Genomic DNA, 21,788 nt, shown 5'->3' with positions numbered 1-21,788 from the left:
AGGAGCTTGGCACACAGTTGATGATGGGCACTGCTATTTGTGCAGCAGGAGCTTGGCATACAGTTGATGATGGGCACTGCTAGTTGTGCAGCAGGAGCTTGGAATACAGTTGATGATAGGCACTGCTAGTTGTGCAGCAGGAGCTTAGCACACAGTTGATGATGGGCACTGCTAGTTGTGCAGCAGTAGCTTGGCACACAGTTGATAATGGGCACTGCTAGTTGTGCAGCAGGAGCTTGGCACAAAGTTGATAATGGGCACTGCTAGTTGAGCAGCAGGAGCTTGGCACACAGTTGATGATGGGCACTGCTAGTTGTGCAGCAGGAGCTTGGCACACAGTTGATAATGGGCACCACTAACATGTGCAGCAGGAGCTTGGCACACAGTTGATAATGGGCACTGCTAGTTGTGCAGCAGGAGCTTGGCACACAGTTGATAATGGGCACTGCTAGTTGTGCAGCAGGAGCTTGGCACACAGTTGATGATGGGCACTGCTAGTTGTGCAGCAGGAGCTTGGCACACAGTTGATGATGGGCACTGCTAGTTGAGCAGCAGGAGCTTGGCAAACAGTTGATGATGGGCACTGCTAGTTGAGCAGCAGGAGCTTGGCAAACAGTTGATGATGGGCACTGCTAGTTGAGCAGCAGGAGCTTGGCACACAGTTGATGATGGACACTGCTAGTTGAGCAGCAGTAGCTTGGCACACAGTTGATGATGGGCACTGCTAGTTGTGCAGCGGGAGCTTGGCAAACAGTTGATGATGGGCACTGCTAGTTGTGCAGCAGGAGCTTGGCAAACAGTTGATGATGGGCACTGCAAGTTGTGCAGCAGGAACTTGGCATACAGTTGATAATGGGCACTGCTAGTTGAGCAGCAGGAGCTTGGCACACAGTTGATGATGGGCACTGCTAGTTGCGCAGCAGGAGCTTGGCACACAGTTGATGATGGGCACTGCTAGTTGTGCAGCAGGAGCTTGGCACACAATTGATGATGGGCACTGCTAGTTGAGCAGCAGGAGCTTGGCACACAATTGATGATGGGCACTGCTAGTTGAGCAGCAGGAGCTTGGCACACAATTGATGATGGGCACTGCTAGTTGAGCAGCAGGAGCTTAGCACACAGTTGATGGGCACTGCTAGTTGTGCAACAGGAGCTTGGCACACAGTTGATGATGGGCACTGCTAGTTGTGCAGCAGGAGCTTGGCACACAGTTGATGATGGACACTGCTAGTTGTGCAGCAGGAGCTTGGCACACAGTTGATGATGGGCACTGCTAGTTGTGCAGCAGGAGCTTGGCACACAGTTGATGATGGGCACTGCTAGTTGTGCAGCAGGAGCTTGGCACACAGTTGATGGGCACTGCTAGTTGTACAGCAGGAGCTTGGCACACAGTTGATGGGCACTGCTAGTTGTACAGCAGGAGCTTGGCACACAGTTGATGATGGGGACTGCTAGTTGTGCAGCAGGAGCTTGGCACACAGTTGATGGGCACTGCTAGTTGAGCAGCAGGAGCTTGGCACACAGTTGATGATGGGCACTGCTAGTTGAGCAGCAGGAGCTTAGCACACAGTTGATGATGGGCACTGCTAGTTGTGCAGCAGGAGCTTGGCACACAGTTGATGATGGGCACTGCTAGTTGTGCAGCAGGAGCTTGGCACACAGTTGATGATGGGCACTGCTAGTTGTGCAGCAGGAGCTTGGCACACAGTTGATGATGGGCACTGCTAGTTGTGCAGCAGGAGCTTAGCACACAGTTGATGATGGGCACTGCTAGTTGTACAGCAGGAGCTTAGCACACAGTTGATGATGGGCACTGCTAGTTGAGCAGCAGGAGCTTAGCACACAGTTGATGATGGGCACTGCTAGTTGAGCAGCAGGAGCTTAGCACACAATTGATGATGGGCACTGCTAGTTGAGCAGCAGGAGCTTAGCACACAATTGATGGGCACTGCTAGTTGAGCAGCAGGAGCTTAGCACACAATTGATGATGGGCACTGCTAGTTGAGCAGCAGGAGCTTAGCACACAGTTGATAAAGGACACTGCTAGTTGTGCAGCAGGAGCTTGGCACACAGTTGATTATGGGCACTGCTAGTCTGCAACAGGAGCTTGTTGATTGGCACCAATAGCCTGTGCAGCAGAAACATGGCACAGAGCTGCTTATGGGCATCACTAGCTTATGCAGTAGGGGCTTGGCACACAGCTTGTGATGGGCACCACTAACCTGTGCAGCAGGGGCTTGGCACACAGCTATTGGACGTGAAACGTCGCCTCATTAAAAAAAAAAAAAAGTTTTGTGGTGGGCAGTCGGATGGGGGTTATGGACTATAATGATTATCGAAATAAAATAATGTTGGAGCGCATCTTTGATTTTACGGCAAGACAGGAGGCTTCATATTTTATGCATAAATCTTTACTGACTTCCAAAACAGCAGCAAAGAACCAGTAACATAGAAACAAAAACAACCAATCGGCAACAAGCAGATAATATAATCCCACAGCAACAGGAAATAGCTTCCTCTTTTCTTTGCTGCCTTCCAGTCAGTAGATGATGTAATCTTCCCTTATTGTGTTTGAACATTAATTGTATATATATTTTGTATATAAATAGTTTTTTCCTTATCAGTTTTACTAATAATATCTAACTAGATTATCATTGTATTTTTTGGTTGTTGGAAGATTTTAGGGCTGCAACTAACGATTATTTTCATAATCGATTAATCGGCCGATTATTTTTTCGATTAATCGACTAATCGGATAAAAAGAGAATCAATAATAGTTTTCTATGTTTTAAATAAAATCCACATAATGAGTGTTACAAATATAAACTTCAGACTAAAACTTTACATTAACACAACTGTTTCTTCAATTTTTAAGCAGCAGAGCACAGTTTTATAATTAAACAAAACAAACCCACAAACTGTTTGAAAAGAGGTAGAACTAGAAAGAGTTAGACTATCACTGTTAATAACATTCTGTTGTTCACTCTTTCAGAAACTTTGCATTGAAATGCAAAAATCTCAACATGTCCACATGCTTCTGGCTAAGGCTGGTTCTCTGTTTGCAGCTATATTTCCTGCAGCAGAGAAAAGGCTGAGGTGTATAAGTAGGGTTTTGCCAATTTCACCAAAGTGGGATATTTATCTTTGTTAGCTCTTCACCAATGCTAAGTGTTTTCTACCTTGGCAAGGGGCCTCTCAAAGTAACCCTTGACTTCACTCTACCATAAAAATATCGTGAATATCTATATGCAATGGTAAATAACCAGCTATAAGGTTCTGGGAAATATCTAGTCCGCTCTAAAAATAACGAATATAGACTTACAAAGGTGGAATCTGGTACATATTATCACAATTTATTAAAAATATAAAAAAAAACAATAAAATACAAAATCAAAAGCGCTAAGGACTGTATATCAATAACAGGACAAAGCCTTACACATTTATTTATACAGTACATATATATAATCAGCAATAGCAAGCAATACGCTAATAATTGTGCAAACAGATAATAGTGCACATCAATTTAAATAACTCCCATCAATCTAAGGGGTAGGTGTAAATAACAAGCTTGGCACTATATCATGAAAAGCATAGTTCCAAATCACCTGATTTAATATAAACAACCCAAATGATGACTATTATATCTGGGTTGCACATAAGCCAGGGGTAGTTGTAAACGTATACTGTCCTGAAAAAGTGAATAGTAGACGTCTTTAGACGTCCTTTAGGCTAAGGGCATAACCATAAAACACAATACCATATGCAGGAGTTCATTGGAGTGAAGCAGCTGGTGTTGTGCACAGACCAACTAATTGCAAACCAACTAATCGATTATGAGATTCGTTGACAACTATTTTCATAATCGATTATTATCGATTATGACGATTAGTTGTTGCAGCTCTAGAAGATTTATTTCCCTCAAAAAGAAATTTCTCCTTTCTCCTAAGTATATTAAGTTTATCACAGTTTTTTTTGGTGGTATAGTGTGTGCGACGTTAGCTGTCATATTCTTGAGCGCTGCCGCCGCACGGGTCTCTTGGGACTCTGTTTCCCTTCTTACCTCCCCCGCCGTCTCTTAGTCTTCTGTGGCTCTTACTACCCGACATCGTCAGCAGGCATCACTCTAGGCCAGTGTTTCCCAACCGCGATCCTCAAGTACCCCTAACAGTCCTGGTTTTCAGTATAGCTGAACTAGAGCACAGGTGAAATTATCAATTGATGGATGAGAGCAGGTTGGTTACTGATCAGCTGATTACTTCACCTGTGCACTGGTTCAGCTATAATGAAAACCAGGCCTGTTGGGGGTACTTGAGGACCACGGTTGGGAAACACTGCTCTAGGCCATTGCGGCCCTCTCCTGCTGATGATCGCGGGCGCCCTCACGGGCCTGTTCACGTGTCATTCTAAAATCATTCCTGTATCTCCTTCGGCAGACGTGCATCAGGCTATGGAATTATAACAGCATGATGCGCATGCTGCGTTGATTTCGCAATCTAATTAAAGGAAAAGAGTTTAGTTAGTGTCACTGAGTGATTGTATTTGAATAACAAGAGTTATTAATAGGTTTTAAACACTTTTTAAACATATTACCAGTCTGGTTTTGGGAAAATTAGTTTAATAAAGTTTTAAAGCAGGTGCATAATATTTTATCATCTCATATTAGTGGCATGTCTATTAGTCAGTTTGAATCTGTATGATTTATTCTGACATATTATTTATTTTACATATCATTTTTTAATAAAATTTCTCTATGTTTTGGTGCATGATATTTTATTATGATAACTAGCATACTTTTTATTTTATTATTTTTTTCCCTATTAACTGTTAACATATCAGTTTTTTCCTTTTCTGCAATTGCAGGTTTAATATGAAGTCCCCAAATTAGACCTCTTTTACCAAAGAGGATGTTATGAATCTTATTAACCTTACGGTGCAACAAGCCTTGGAGCAGAGGGAACAACCCTCCACTTCTGCCCCTCCCCCTAAAGACCCCATTAGAGAAAAATCTCCTGTGGATTCCACCCTTTCCTCTGATTCAGAGGAAGATTGCCCTCAAGCCTGTAAAAGACGGTGGCGTTCCCAGTCTATTCCCCCCTCTAAAAAGGGAAAGAACCGGCACGAAAATTGAAAGCCCTTCCCCCGGGCAAAACCAATAGGGGCGTTAGAACCTCACCCCCGGAGGTAAATCGGGGTGAAAGAATCCTTAACTCTGAGGATATTAATCAGGGATTTCTGGACACAGAGTCTGAAATGTCTGATCTGAGGGTTCTGGATCAGAGGGATTTCTGCCCGGAACTCGATTGGGATTCGGGCAGTCCCTCTGTTGAATGTCCCCCTATTGCCCATCCTCAGGGCCCCTCTGGGAGGACTCATACAGATGAAGATTCCCGATGGGAATCACATTTTTAATCCCAAACATATCGGACATCCTCGCTCTTCTGAGTGGTCTCTCCCTCCTCATCTGTCTAGGTTCCTTCAGAGACGTCTTCGTCAACCTTTTAGATTGGGAAGACAGAGCTCTCCTCAGAGCAGAATGTTGTTGACCTTCGCTCCCGGGCAGAGAATCTACCACCCCCGAATTTGACCCTAAGCTGGTAACATTTCTGACTAGGAAAGTTAAAGGGACAGTCAAGTCCAAAAAAAACTTTAATTTTTCAAATAGGGCATGTAATTTTAAACAACTTACCAGTTTACTTTTATCACCAATTTTGCTTTGTTCTCTTGGTATTCTAGTTGAAAGCTAAACCTAGGAAGGTGCATATGATAATTTCTAAGCCCTTGAAGACTGCCTCTATTTTATTTACTTTTCACAGCAGGAGAGAGCAAGCTCATGTAGGCCATATAGATAGCATTGTGATCACGCCCGTGGCTAGTGGCAGACACTGCACTAATTGGCTAAAATGCAACTATATGCAAAATAACTAAAAGTCATATGATTAGGGGCGGTCAGAAGATGCTTAGATACAAGTTAGTCATATAAGTAAAAAGTGTATTAATATAACAGTGTTGGTTTTGCAAAAAACTAGGGAATGGGTAATAAAGGGATTATCTATCTTTTTAAACAACAAAAATTCTGGTGTTGACTGTCCCTTTAAGGATCCAAGGAAGAGGCTGGAGAGATCCCTTTGAGGGGCGCAGGATAAACTCCTAGACATTTCTGGCCCTTTGGCTCAAATTCTTCTTCTTGCCGACGAGGCTCATCTTTCCGGCTCCTCTCTGGATCCTTCCATGGTCAGAGATTGGGATTTTAGAGCCTTTTATTTATTGGATAACGCCAATGCGGCTATCTCCAGTGAAAGACGTAGAGCTGCGTTACTACGCATTGACCCCAAATTAGCTGTGCTAGTTACTGAAGAGGCAGGCTCTCAAGGCAAAGGCCTGTTATTCAGAGATCCTTTTCTCACTATTATGAGGCATTATGTTTCAACTTTTACCTCGATTGACAAAATCCAGGCCTTTCTCAGGAAAGTTTTTCAACCCAGACGGGTTTTTACCAGGGACGGCAGATACAGAGGTCGTCTGCCCGGCCGCCAAAATTTTGGCCAACGCCAATTCATGGACCTCAATCAACCTCAGTACCCACCGGGATACTACCCACCGGGATTTTACAACAGAGCCTTGTTTCCGTTCAGAGCTAGACCTGCGGGACACAGACGATCGGCCACATGAATCCTTCCGGCCCTTCCTAACACCAACCAAGGTGAGTTCCCATCCTTCTTCCCACTTGTTGTTTGCGGGCAGACTCGCCCATTTATCCCAAAATTGGTTGTCTCTGTCTGCAGATCCCTGGGTTCTCCAAACCGTTCAAGAGTTTGTCATAGAATTAATTTGCCCCCCTTCCAATCCCACCTTCCCAATCCCTTACGCCTGTCGGTAGAATGACAGCACCTTATCAAAGAAAAAATAAGGAATCTAAATTCCTATAGGAGGCGCTACCACTAATGTATGTATAGCTAGAAGTAAGGAATCCAAATTCCTATAAGAGACGCTACAACTAGTGTATGTATATCAAAATGGACACACAGATACATACATAAGCTTACTATAGAAGTAAGAATGATAATTAAATACTCCTAGTTAACAAAAGCCACATGTTGACAAATATAGTGTACACATACATTTGATGGAAAGTTAAAAATATACAAAAAAACAAATGTAATATAGGTCAGTAAAACTGGAAACCCATCAATAGGTGAATAAAGTAGTCATACAAAACCAGTCCATTGGTATATCAGTGTATTAAAAAGGTCCCAAAACAGATCCTTATGCGCTGGTGTAGATCTTGTATGACGTCCGTAAAGAACAGGCAGCACTCTGACTTCACCAAAGGTGATAGGGCAATTCTATAGAAAACACAGGAAATGAAAGAGGTGCCATATGTGTGAATCAGTATAACCAGCTTGATATATACACACAAGAACACAGGGTACTCACATTGTATTAAGGCACTCTCTTCTGCCAGTAGAAGCAAGTTGTTTTTTACAGCAGACCAGCTAGCTGAACACAGGCAGTAACTCGGATACAACGATGTAGTCACCCACAGATGGATAGCAGGGCTCAGGTGATTTTCACTCTCCAGGATAGAGAGACAGCAGAGAATATAGTACTAGGAAGGCTATACCAAACCCTTCCAAGGTAGCGTAGTGTACAATGCACACAGCAATGAGAGTTTTTAAAACTTACAAAGTTGTTTAATAAAATGATATATAAAACAAAGTTAAAAACAGCTCATGCTTCAGTAGTGCATAAGTGCAATAATGCAACGCGTTTCACGGAACAAACAATTTGATCTTCTCCTCAAGAGAATATAGATCGTATCAAAGATTCAATCAGCTCTAGGGCCATCTCCATCCGCCAATTGGCGAGGATCATTGGACTCCTATCCTCTTCGATCCAGGCCATTTTTCTGGTTCCCCTCCACTACAGCGCCATGCAGCGGCTAAAGATCCAATGTTTTCGAGAGTTCCGTTCCTACCAACAATAGATATTTCTGATGAACGAAGTTCGATTGGAGATGTCTTGGTGGCTGCAACACATGGAGGCCTGGAATGGCAGAGCGATTTTCGGATCTTCCCCAGATTTCGTTCATTCTTCCGATGCAAACCTTTTAGGCTGGGGTGCCTCTTGTGGGACATCCTCTACCAGCGGCCCCTGGACAATGAAGGAATCCAACCTTCACATAAAATTGCTTGGAATTATTGTCCGGCTCCTTTGCCGTTCACAGTTTTTCAAAAAATATTAACGATTGCTGCATTCTATTACGAATGGACAATTTTTCGGCCGTCCATTATATCAATCGGTTGGGTGGGACTCACTCGAAAGCTTTGCAGATCCAACGTCCCATTTCTATCGTTTTTGTTTGCAACGCAGGATTTCTGTCCACGCCCAATTTATTCCAGGCGTTTTCAACTTAACAGCAAACTGGTTTTCTCGCCATTGGAGGGATTCCAGCGACTGGATGCTGAACCGTCAAGTTTTTCTAGAGATCTGTCGCATCTTTGGCCCCCTTTCAGTGGATCTATTCGCATCTCGGACCAACCACCAGTTACCAAGATTTTACAGCTGGATTCCAGACCCAGACAGCGAAAGAGTGGACAATTTTCTGCAAGTTTGGCCTCCCCACGGGGCTTACGATTTCCCTCCTTTTGCTCTTCTGGCGAGGACTATCTTGAGTGTGCAACGTTTTAAATGTCTCCTGATATTGATCGCTCCTTGGTGCCCAGCCCAACCTTGGTTTGCTCCTCTTCTGGAGATATGTTAGGCCCCTCCTTGCCTTCTTCCCAGCCTTCCCAATCTCCTTGTGGATGCCCAGGATCGCCCGCATCCTCTCTTGATCCAGGGCCACCTGAACCTTCTGGCTTGGCAGATTTCAGGGGATCCTGGTCCTCCGAGGGACTTTCGCAAAAGAGACTTCCCTCCTCTTGCGCGAATCCTGGGCCCCAGGTTCTAGAAAATCTTATGCTTCAGCCTGGGCAGTCTGGGTTTCTTGGTGCATGGGACGGGATGTTGATCCCTTTTCTTCCTCTCCTCTCATGATCGTAAACTTTCTTACAGAACTTTTTTCGCAAGGAAAGGCTTACCACACGATCAATCTGTTTATTTCGGCGGGACATCTTCCCTTTGAGAGTTTCTCACCGGGAAGGCATCCTTTAGTCTGCCGTCTTCTTAAGGCCATTCGTCTTAAGAATCCTCCCCAATCTTGTTATTCGAGCCTTTGGGACGTCAATTTGGTTCTCTCTTTTCTTAGATTGGCCCGATAACTTGTCTCTTTCCCTTAAGCAGTTATCCGCTAAATTGACCATGTTGCTTTGCTCGATTTCTTTACGTCGGGTCTCTGACATCAGGGCCCTAGATGTTCATTCCATCTCTTTTTCCCCTTAGCGAATTTCCTTTTCCATTTCCCACAGGACTAAGTCATCCTCGAAATCTTTGTTTTACCATTATTTTCCGACAGATCCCCAAATTTGTGTGGCTCTTTGCCTTAAGGAGAAAAAGAAAGAGAGGAAAGAGGTGCATTAAAAAAGCAGAAGGTAAAAATGAAGATAGCAAAGAGATCCAGAAACGATTAGGATTTGATTTCTGCAGACACTGCATTGTGAATGAGAATCAGACTGGTTTCTTCCTGCACAGATCGCAGCATATTTTCTGCTTTTAAAATGCACCTCTTTCCTCTCTTTCTTTTTCTCCTTTGCCCTCCCTTACTCACTCACCACCTTTTCTCACCCTACCAATTGTTCACCGCCGCTTTGACAGAGGCAGATCCACTTTGACAGAGGCAGCAGGAGGAGGAAGAGGCTGATTTACATTCACACACTCCGCTTCTCTTGGCAGCAAGAAGATTCCCTCTCCCCCCCCCCCCCCCGAAGACCGCAGGGAAAGACCTGCAGCGTTATACGGAGACACATACCCAGGCTAATCCAAGTGTCTATGAGCAGTGTCGGGCGGGGCCTGGTGTGTGAGAGAAATTTAAACAGTGCCCGGTGCTACACTACACTACACTGCACTGCAGCATTAGCTCTACTATCCAGGAAAACTGGTCAATTCAGTTAACTATTAACATGCGCACATAATTGAACGTTTTCTCGGTTATTCTGTAGCTGTGCTGTGCCATGAGAACACACGTTAATAGTTAACTGAATTGACCGGTTTTCCTGGATAGTAGAGCTAATGCTTTGCCGTGGTACCTGTGGGTTGGGGGTGCTCTGTGCTTCCTCAGATCAGTGACAGCTTGCCCTCCCCATCTTCCTTCCTCCCTAGTGATAGTGGGCAGCGGGAGCAAGGAACTTCTAGCTGAGGGGAAAAATGATATAGTGAGTGCACAGGGCGTGGAAGGCAAGAGGGAAGTAAAATCAGCTCAGTGAATCAGTGCCTGTGTATGTGATCATCACTACTGTGCAGCCTTTCACATCTGTGGATACAATGTTGTAATGCTGATGGTGCGTGAACAAGTCGATCAGAGAGGACTTCGTAGTGAGGGAAATACAATAAAAATAAAACATGTCTCTATAATCTCATTGGAGTATTAACTAAAGCACAGACCATCACATCGCCGCCTGCCCGGCACTCACTGCCTCTCATTCTCTGTAACGCACAGCATGGATGAGAGGCAGTGAGTGCCGGGTATGAACAGCTGCTAGAGAGCTGAAATTGCAGGAGCGCGCAGGGACGAGACTAGAGAAAAGGATCCTGTACTAGTGCAAGCTTTTGGGAGACGTCAGAGAAGGAGGGGTCAGGCGGCCATTTCCAAACTGCCAGATGAGATCTAGTAAGTTTATTTTCTGCCAAAGTTTATTTAGATGAAACTTTGGCTACAGTTTACTGTAAAGATAGTTATTTAACTAATCTAAATAAGTTACATTAATTTTTGGGTTGACTGTCCCTTTAAATTCATGAATTAAGGTGGAGCTCCATTTTTCATAGATTTGTATATTACAATTTATCATCACTTTAAAGAGAAATGTACCTTATATGATGCCAATCTGCATGTTCTCATGTAAAAAATTTAATTTTCTGAACTTTAATCTATTATACAACTGACCAGGCAGCACAATTTCTTGAGCTGGCCCCGTGTCTTAAAGGTACAGTAAACAAATTGCAATTGTAATATAAAATATTTAATTATGTGTCATTAAAAAAATCTTTGCAATATACTTTCATTATTTGATTTGTCCTATTTTCCTATAATTTAGCCTTGAAAATTGTTAAATGAAGACAATAGGGCTTGTCACTGTCATGGTGTTAACAGAAAAGATAAGATATCATACTGCAAATAGGAAGATATATGTGGCAAGGTTAGGCTTGTGAAACCTGTCATGTCCTTGTCCAGTTTTCACAACTGGAAAATCCACAATATTCAAACATAAATGAACATAAAACCCAAAAAATGTCTTTCATGATTCAGATAGAGCATTTCTATTTTAACATAATTTCCAATTTAATTATATTTTCTAATTTGTTGCAATCTCTTGGTATCCTTTGTTGAAGGAACAGTAATGCACCAATGGGAGCTAGATGAAAGCCAATGACGAGGCATATATGGGCAGCCATCAATCAGCAGCTTCTGAGCCTACCTAGGTATACTTTTCAGCAAAGGATACCAAGAGAACAAAACAAATCAGATGATAGAAGTACAGGATAAGGGGCAAAATAAATATTAGAAAGTAGTCCTGTTTTAATGCAATAAGCACAGATACTGTTATTCTTGGATAATTGTTGGTTAGCCCTTTCTGTGCAAGTAATATTTATTTACATGTATGAAGTGCCTTTCTCTTAATAGTTCATATATAGGCCTCTTATCAGTGAACCCCTACATACATCACATAGCTGTGACTTATTATGGCCAAGCTACTTATTTTTACTACTTTCTGTATCTATTCTTTGTTTATTGCTTGGTATTTAATGTGCCTCTATCCTAACAGTCTATTATACCTATGCCTTTTATCAGTAGGTCCAAAAATGCACTTTACTATGACCACAGATCTCATCTTAATTTAATTTCTTCTTGCATTTACTCCTAGTTTATCATTTTAAGGTTCATCCTGTTATAATTTTAAAAGTGAGGAACACAGGTAACTCTGCAATGTCAGAATACCAATATAAATTTAAAGGGACATGAAACCCAAACATTTTTCTTTCATGCTTCAGATAGAGAATATAATTATAAAAAAAAATCTAATGTATTTATATTATCAAATTTGCTTCATTCTCATGTTATTCAGCTCTTGATGAAGAGATATCTATATAGGTAGCGTGCGCATGTCTGGAGCACTATATGACAGGAAATAGTGCTGCCATCTATTGCTCTTGCTAATGTACAGCTGCAGACACGTGCACACTCATGAACTTATCTTCCTGCTTTTCAACAAAGGACAACAAGAAAATAAAGAAAATTTGTTGAACAAAGTACATTGAAAAGCTGTTTAAAATTGTATGCTCTATCTGAATTATGAAAGCAAAATGTGGGGCTTATGCCCCTTTAATTGCATCCACTCATACTATTGCATTATACACAACTTGTTCAGATGTATCTTTGCAAAAGTTACAAATGTGCATCTTTATTACTGGACATGTTCTATTATTGTATTTCTTGTATGTTTGAACATTTATGTCATGTCTATACTGTACTTGTGTTTCCACAATAAAAAATAATTTAAAAACATAATAATAAAAAGTATATTGCAAAGTTCTTGAAATGCATAATTAAGTGTTTACTACTCCTTTAAAGGGACAGTCTACTCAATTTTTTTATTGTTTAAAAAGATAGATACTGCCTTTATTACCCACTCCCCAGTTTTTCATAACCTAATACGGTATACTAATACTTTTTACCTCTGTGATTACCTTGTATCTTAGCCTCTTTTGACAGCCCCCTAATCACATTACCTTTTTATCTATTATATATTGACTTGCATTGTATCCAATTAGTGCAGTGTCTGCCACAAATCATGGGAGTTAGCACAATGTTATCTATATAGCTCACATGAATTAGCACTCCCCTGTTGTGAAAAGCAAATAAAAAAGTGTGTGATAAGAGGCAGCCTGTAGTGGCTTAGAAACAGGCAGAAATGTAGAGGTTTAAAGGTTATAAAGTATATTAATATAACTATGTTAGTTGTGCAAAGCTGGGGAATGGGTAGTAAAGGCGTTATCTATCCTTTTAAACAATAACAATTCTGGTGTAGGCTGCCCCTTTAAGATCTTATATGGTCATAACTCACCTGGTATCTACATGCATGACACACCTTGCATTCCCATCCTTCACTTGACGTCTCCAAACTTGTTTCAAATAGGTTCACAGAATACACCTAGCAAAGTCAAAATTAGACTTCTATGCTTTAGATAGAGTATGCCATTTAAAAAACTTTCCTGCTCAATTTTATTCCAAATTTGTTTTTTTTCTCTTGGTATCCTCTGTTGAAGAGTAATTCATTGGCGCTCAAGAGTAAGCATGTGTCTTTAGCATTCATTGACAAAAGTGTTTGCATTAATATTTGTAGCAAACACTTCTGCTATAGAATGCTAGACACATGCACATTTCTGAGCCTACCTAGATATTTTTTTGCAAGAAAGGATAGCAAAAGAACAAAAGAAAAATAGATCATAGAAGTATGATATGGTTGGTAGCCTAAGGTACTACATCTGTGAAAATTCCAACAATGGATGGCAGCCTAAGGTGCCACATCTGTGAAAACGCCAATAATGTATGGCAGTGTAAAGTGTAACGTATGTTTTTTACAAGGCAAAAGCTAAAGGACATGAAATGTTAAAGTGACATTCCGGTCAAAATTTAAATGCACATAGATTAATTATATTGTTGAATAGAAACATATTTGCAATAAAGATGTATTAGCAAAAATGCTTCTAGTAAAAGTTATCAGTGTTTTGGTGTAAACATTTTTCTCTGCACATACATGTAAACCATAGCTAGATATTCTCAGTGCACTAGCATTTTAAATACTGCTCAGATTGCCAGCAATTAACAAATTGAGTCATTACCAGATGGTAGAAGCACCTTAGGCTCTGTGTTTTAAAATGCTGGTGCACGGTGCATACTATACGCATTTGAAAGTCACATCTTTTATTAGAACTCTTTTGGTTAATACTGTACATGTATATTACAGAAATGCTTCTATACAAAACTGAAATATATTCATGAGTATTCCAGTTTTGGCTGGAATGTCCCTTTAAGGTAGCGTACAGTACCAGTGCAGAGCACAGCATTCTACAAAATACCAAGTGGGTAAGGTGTAGCATGAGAATGTATTGTATATGCAAGACAGAGCTTGTAGTGACAGCTAATAATACACTGTGACTCAGGACCATATGCTCCAACACCTAAGTTGAGTAATACATTTACATCTGTCTTCCAAATAATTAGGCAGTGGTAGGTTAAAGTGAATGTCAAGTTTGATGAATCAGTGTCCGGTTTTTAAAAACCCTATTAAAAACAGGGGCACTTTCATTCATCAAACTTTACATTTCACTAGTTTTGTTAAAATACTTTTTAATCTTGAAAGCCGCTCCAGTGCTTCCCCCGCCCGTCGCAAGCCTCTTCATATCTATGTCAAAAATGACGAATCCAGCTTCCTCCAATCACGGCGTTGCCTCAGGCAAGGATTCCCCTGGGGGAAGCCGCGATTGGAGTATGCCGTATTCTGCATTGCTGACGTATGAAGTGTCGAGCTGCAGGAGGGGGAATCGCTGGAGCGGCTTTTAAGATTAAAAGGTAAGTATTTTAACAAAACGAGTGAAATGTAAAGTTTGATGAATGAAAGTGCCCCTGTTTTTAATAGGATTATTAAAAACCGGGCACTGATTCATCAAACTTGACATTCACTTTAAAGAGACAGTAAAGTCAAAATGAAACTTAAATGGATTGGGTAGAGCATACAATTTTTATTTTTTTTTTATTTTTTTTATTCTGTTTATTATGAATCTGTTTTAAACATACAGGTTAGACAAGTACAGTATGTGTTGGTTTAAATCTGTTATCAATGATTTGACAATTCTAATTTCAGATTCATTGTTTTACATTTATATATTATTCGTGAATAACATTAATGTCTCTGCAAATATCTTCTCATTCTCAGATACAAAGTAAATAAAGAAATAAAGCCAAGAAAATTCCTCTGATTATTGGTGCTATGGACTTTTGTTGTTGTGGTTAAACTGAGAGGCGTTTGCAGTGGCCTCCTACCACATGCATCAGGTACAGTGCTGTTTGTCTATATTGGACAGATACTAGTAATATTATAATAGAATATGTAAATAGCAAGACAGGGCATATAGGTGTTAAAGTATCTCTAGGTCTTAATCATATGTTGTATCATTCCACCCCTTTGCCCCGCTGTCCACTGCCTCCCCGGTTGTCACAAATTAATCTTGGCTGCTCATGTTGTAAGTCATTTTGGGATATGTGTTTTGATGTATTGATCCCACATCGCTTGTATTTCTGCATAAGCATCCCTTTTGCCCATTTTGTAAGAACCATATTCCTCTAATTTTAGGAGTTTGGTGACATTTTGTCTCCACCTTGCTAATCCCGGTATTTCCTGTGATTTCCAATTTTTAGCTATCAAAGCATGTGCACTGTTTGTCATAATTTTAAGGAGTAATTTGGAGCGTTGTGAGGAGAGTTTTATGGATTTGCTTAACAACCAAATTAACGAATCTGATGGGATGGAGATCTGGAGAATCGTTTGTTATTTCTTGTATAATGTCATGCCAATATTGGTATATCTGAGTGCACCACCACCACATATGTCCCATCCCACTTCCAACATGTCCGCATCTCTAGCAACGATTGCTGGATTTTGGAAATATTTAGTCTTTTTGGGGTTAGGTACCAACAGTGTAAAATCTTATAGTAGATCTCTAACATGGACATGGAAACAGAGGATGTGTTAATGTTATTAAATATATTAGTAGCTGTTTAGGGTAGTATGATGATACCTAGTTCCTTTTCCCACATCTCCATTGAGTAAGGAAGGTTACCGGGAAGCGGCTTTTTTGGGGGGATTTGTGAGGGAGAAAAGGATGTCATCTGCAAACATAGATAGTTTAAATTCGTCATTTTTGTATCTGTATTCCCGAGATCTCTAAGGTATTCATAATCTTTGTCGATAGTGTCTCAATTAGGCAAGCAAATAGGATGGTGGATAGGGGCATCGCTGTTGGGTACCATTAGTGATTGAGAAAGGTGGGGATAATATAGGTGGGGATAATATGCCGTTAAGGGAAATCCGAGATACGGTTCAGTGTGATTTCACCAAGACCGAAGGCCTCAAGGGTAGCTCGTAAAAAAGACCAGTTAACCCGGTCAAAGACCTTTTCGACATCTGTTGATATTAATATTGATGGGATATTTTTGTTTTTAACGTGCCAGATTAAGTGGAGATTTTGTACCGTATTGTCTTTTGCTTCACGTCGGGGGACAAATCCCACTTGGTCGTGGTATATAATATTGGGGAGAAGTGAGTTAAGTCTGTTGGTTATTATTTTGGCATAAATATTGACGATTGAGTTTAGTAACGAGATGGGTTGATAGTTGGGAATTTGATTGGGCGGTTTGTTTGGTTTGGGGATTACCGTTATGTGTGCTTGGAGTGCTGAAGGGCGAAAGGATTTGTTTTTGTCTATGCTTTGAAAGTAGGCTAAGAGGTGGGGTAACAAAGTCACTCTAAATATGGAGTAATATGCATTGCCAAATCCGTCTGGGCCTGGGGATTTTCCTTGGGGTAGGGAGGAGATTGCTTCTAGGAGTTCTTCATGTGTGAAAGGGGCGTCTAGCTCTTCTCTCTGTTCTCTAGAGAGGGAGGGAAGGTGTAGTGAAGTAAGATATTTGTGAATTTTGTCTGGCTGAGGGTCAGGTTTGGTCTCCTTTAAGTTATAAAGTTTCTCGTAGTAGCTTTTAAAGGCTTTAGCTATATCTGTGGAGGATGACCAAGTTTTCCTATTGTTGTCTTGTATACTCATAATATAATGTTTGAGGGTCTTCTTTTTAACTATCTGGCTAACAATCTTCCCTGCTTATTTGCTCCTTCATATTACACTTTTTTTAAGGAAAAGGGCTTTATTCTTGGCTTCTTTTCCCAGAAAAGAGCAGCTGACTACATTTGTGATCTATACTCTAAAGTAGGGACTGGTTTTTAGGATGTAATTTGTTTATATCTTGGAGTTTAGTCAAGTCTTCTAGTAGGGATTGTAAATATAGTCGATTTTGTTTCCTCTTTGCCAACTTTAGTGCAATTAGCTCACCCCTGATCACACATTTATGGGCGTTCCAGATGTGTTGAGTATCTATGTCTTGTGTGTTATTGTGTTCGAACTATTCCCTTAATGTTTTTAAAATTTGAGTATGCACCAAGGGATCTTTTATCAGGGAGTCATACAATTTCCATATTTTATCTTGGGGGTGGGAAGTGGGCCAATTAAGTGTGCAACTAATCGTGTGTAGGTTCCTACATAATTATTTTGAGTTTATGGGGAAATTTTACCTCCAAAGACATGGGACAGCTATGGGGGCTAAGTTTGCCCCCTCCTACGCAAATATTTTCATGGGTTGGTGGGAGCTGTCCCATGTCTTTGGGGATGAGAACCTCTACAGACCAGACAACGTCTGGTACGGTCGCTTCATCGACGACCTGTTCATCTGGGGAGGGTCTGGAACACACCTGAAGAATTTTGTTGTCAATTTGGACGACAATACTTTTGGTCTGGGCTTTACCTCTGAAATACAGGAGTCACGTGTCAATTTCCTTGATATTACACTGGAGGGAATACAGGGTCAGAAAATCAATACAGAGGTATTCCTGAAGCCCATAGCAGGGAACTCACTCCTTCACGCATCTAGTTGTCACCCTAAAAGAGTGTTTAGGCTTGTAGCCAAGAGCCAATTCATCCGCCTTAAGAGAAACTGTACATCTCTACTAGTGTACGAGAGGCAGGCGGATGAGTTGGCTTCCAGACTCAAGGATAGAGGCTATGACACACAGACAATTGGGAAAGCCAGGGATGTAGTGGGTAAGATTCCAAGGGAAAGACTACTGATCTTGAGTAAAACTAAAAAGGGGGAGCCTTGTAAAGCTGATGAGTCCGGTGCTAGGGTTACTTTTGTTACTGGGTACTCCAGACAATACAATGAAATTTGCCAGATAGTAGGAAAACATTTTAACCTACTGTCAGCAGATGACGGCCTGACAAATGTAGTTGAGCGGGGGATTAGGTTTGCCTATAGAAAGAATAGGACGATTGGAAATCTAGTGGCCCCTATGAAAATCAGGTCTGAAAACCCCAGCACATCATCCTGGTTGACTTGTACAGGGGTATTTAAATGTCACCACTACACTTGTGTGGCATGTGAGAAGGTTACTGTAGGTGATAGTTTTAGTTCTACAGTAACAGGCAATAGGTTTGGTATTAAATTTTGCCTAAACTGCAGACAAACGTTCATAATCTACCTGATCACGTGCAGTCTGTGCTCCCTTTAATATGTGGGACTCTCAACAAGGGAGGCCAGAACACGCATTAAGGAACACATGTCTGATATCAGAATAGGCACCAAGACCACTCCCCTAGTCAGACATTTTGTTGAGATGCACCAGAAGTCACTGGGGTCTTTTTCATGGACCATTATTGATAAGGTCCCAATAAAGAAGGGACAAGGTGACGGAGTTCTCAAACTAGGAGAGAGGCCTTCTGAATATTCAAATTGAGAAGGAGGATTCCAGAAGGCCTCAATTCGGAGTTTGACCTGATCAATTTTTGGTCAAATTAAACTTTGGTCAGTATGGGTCCTTTCCTTGTGTTACCCTTGAGTGTGCTGGCCCACCTGAGTATTGCTTATTATTTATTGTTTAATGTTTTTTGGTACTCCGTTGGGGCCTTCTTTGCTGACTATTGCTGATTTTTGCTGATTTTTTTATGATCTTTATATTTACATTTATATTTTTAATTATTTTTGTACTTTTTGCTGATTTTTGCAATTTTGCTGATTTTTGCTGATTTTGTGCAGATTTTTTGTTGTTTTGTTGATTTGTACTATCTTGCTTATCTCAGCTGACCTTTTTAGTGTCTCTAGGTGTTTATTGTTGATATTGTTGTTATTTCTGCTGCTTTACATTGAACTTGACAATTTTTGGTGTCACTAATGATAGTGAGTCAAAGAATTTTGTCCTATCCTTCATTTCTTTCTGAGGTCAGCCTAGCTTTATCTTATCTTATCTTATTTTGCTGTTTATTTATTTATGTATGTATTTATCCTTCTATTTCATTTGGTTCTTTATTGGTTTCTGTATTAATATTTTTTTGGATTGAGGATTGATGCGAGGTCTGTGTGTGATGAATGGCTATTTGCCAGTAGACAAGATTCAGTAGCTCCTCAATATCTCCCCTGCTGTGAGAGCGGAGTTTCCATTGTCCTTATCAGTTATGATGGATTATTTAGCTGAAGTTAGTTGTATAGTTCTGTTGATCTTGCTATGCAGTTCTCTTTATGTGTGCTTTATGTGGTTGAGGTGCTTTGTAATCAATTGTGTCTTAGCACAGTCTCTGTCTCTCATTGTCACCTAGCCATGATGGGAATTAAGTAGAGGAGCATGTAGTTACGTTGTCAGCTATTATGGTACGTTGTAACTCTGTGTACCACTGGCAGCGATTAACTGATTCTAGTGCTCACTCCTTTACCCGTGATGGTTACTAGGTAGGGTTGGTGTGGACTCCGCCCACCCTCCCTCCCTGCGGTGATTCCAGCATTCACTATGATTATTCCCCCTTTGGCCACCGTCACTACGGCGGGTAGCATTTACTGCTCAATGCATTTACTGCTCAATATATGTATATATACATGGGCCAGGCTGTAGTTTCTCTGCATGAATTTGGACACTTATTTATTGTTGTTTGGAGTACTCAGCGGAGGGTTGTCTAATAGTAGCTGGAACCAGGCGACAGGTTAGTTATTCATTTGATTATTTACCTCTCGCTCTTACATTTCATTAATTGGTGCATCTAGAGGGGGCGTGTGCTTTAGATTAAGCGGATTGGTTTTTCGGACGAAAAAGGTGTGTATCCCGACAACCAACCGCCTAGGGGAGCATAGGTTTTAAATTCACCATAGTTTGGTTTGTTTTTTTCTGAGGCTATGAGTAAGGCTCACGCCAAAACGCGTTAGCCGTCTGTTTCACTTGCTCCTTTATTATTTTTCGTTATTCTCTGTATTAACCAGGGGACAAAGTCCCTTTGACTATGGTGATTGGTGTTATGTCTGGATATCCTGTCCATTAAATGTTTGAACCGGCAACTATCGTGTGCTTCTCACTTTCCTTCTTTTATAATCATTGTGTGGTCAGATCACGTGAGAGGGAAGATTTCTGTATGCTGCACTAGTGCTAAGCTAGTGACATCTACCAGTAGGTAGTCGATTCTGGTATATTTCTGGGGCGGGTGTGAGAAAAAAGTAAAGACTTTTGATGAAGGATGTTGTAACCTCCAAGCATTGTGTACTGCTAGTTTTGGGAGAGCTGATTTTGTTGGTGTTGAGGAATTTCCTGTGGAACAGTCAATAACAGGGTTTAGGGCTAAGTTAAAGTCTCCCCAAGGATTAAACTGCCCTTAGCTACTTCTAGGATCTTATTGCTTAGCTGTTGGTAGAAGGTATGAGAGTCTGTATTGGGTGCATATATATTTACAAAGAGAATACAATTTTAAACAACTTTCCAATTTACTTCAATTATCAGTTTTGCTTAGTTCTCTTGGTATCCTTTGTTAATGTGTAATCTTAGGTGAGCTCAGGAGCGTGTACACCTCATTAGCCACCTGGCAGCAGTGTTTGCTACAATGTTTATAACTGTCATAGACTGCTAAAGATATGTGCATGCTCCTAATCAACCTACCAAGGTTTACTCTTCAACAAAGGACATAAAAAACAAAGCAAATTTGATAATATAAGTACATTTTAAAGTAGTGTAAAACTGCATGCTCTATCCAAATCATACATTTTTTTTAAGCAAGAAGGGAAAGGTCTCACTAAATATATATTCCATGGTCCCCAAAATACAGCATTATTATATTACATTTTCTCAAAACAAATCTTCAAAAAAATGAATTGCAAAAACTTTAGTAAACATACAATTTATAAAAATAAATCAGAAAAAACACATAAATATAAAATCAGCATTAGGTTTCTAGGCAACAGCTTGTTTTCCTTCTTTGCTGTGCCTGATGTTCTTGACTCCTTTCTCACCTTGTTCTTTGGTTGTGTTCTGTGTAAGATTTTCTGTCCTTTTGCTAGTTAAAGAGACATGAAACCCACATTTTTTCTTTCATGATTCTGAGAATACAATTTTTAAAACGTTTACAAATTAGCTTTGTTCTTCTGTTATTTTTTGTTAAAGAGATATCTAGATAGGTAGCATGCACACACCTGAAGCGCTAGATGACAGGAAATAATGCTGCCATCTAGTGCTCTTGTTAATGTATTATAAAACTGCTGCTATATAGTGCTCCAGACGCGTGCACACTCCTGAGCTTACCTTCATGCTTTTCAACAAAGGATAAAAACAAAGAAAAATTGATAATAGAAGTACACTTAAAATTGTATGCTCTGTCTGACTCATGAAGGGGAAAAAATGGGGTTTATGCCCCTTTAACTTTATTGCCAACTCTTGCTCTGTACCAAAACTGAATTTCTTTCCATATCATTTGATGTAATGTCCTGCAGTTTACTGGTTCTTTTGTCTGTTGATTTCATCCTGTGTCTGCCCATGACTGTACCGACCTCTCCTGACCTTTCA

General features: G+C 40.7%; 1 long non-coding RNA gene across 1 annotated transcript in view; it reads left to right on the top strand.

Annotated features, from left to right (window-relative positions):
• The first annotated feature begins 5,967 nt into the window (after positions 1–5,967).
• The window catches only part of LOC128662367 (uncharacterized), a 19,895-nt gene continuing 4,074 nt past the window's right edge, over positions 5,968–21,788 (top strand). The window contains exons 1-2 of the long non-coding RNA XR_008402767.1: positions 5,968–6,700; positions 15,090–15,208. This is a non-coding gene — a long non-coding RNA (uncharacterized LOC128662367). The remainder of the gene's footprint in view (positions 6,701–15,089; positions 15,209–21,788) is intronic.

Source organism: Bombina bombina, chromosome 6 (genome assembly GCF_027579735.1).
Source record: "Bombina bombina isolate aBomBom1 chromosome 6, aBomBom1.pri, whole genome shotgun sequence".
Taxonomy (NCBI): Eukaryota; Metazoa; Chordata; class Amphibia; order Anura; family Bombinatoridae; genus Bombina; species Bombina bombina.
The sequence above is the reverse complement of the archived record's forward strand: the minus strand, read 5'-3'. Positions and strand labels throughout refer to the sequence as shown.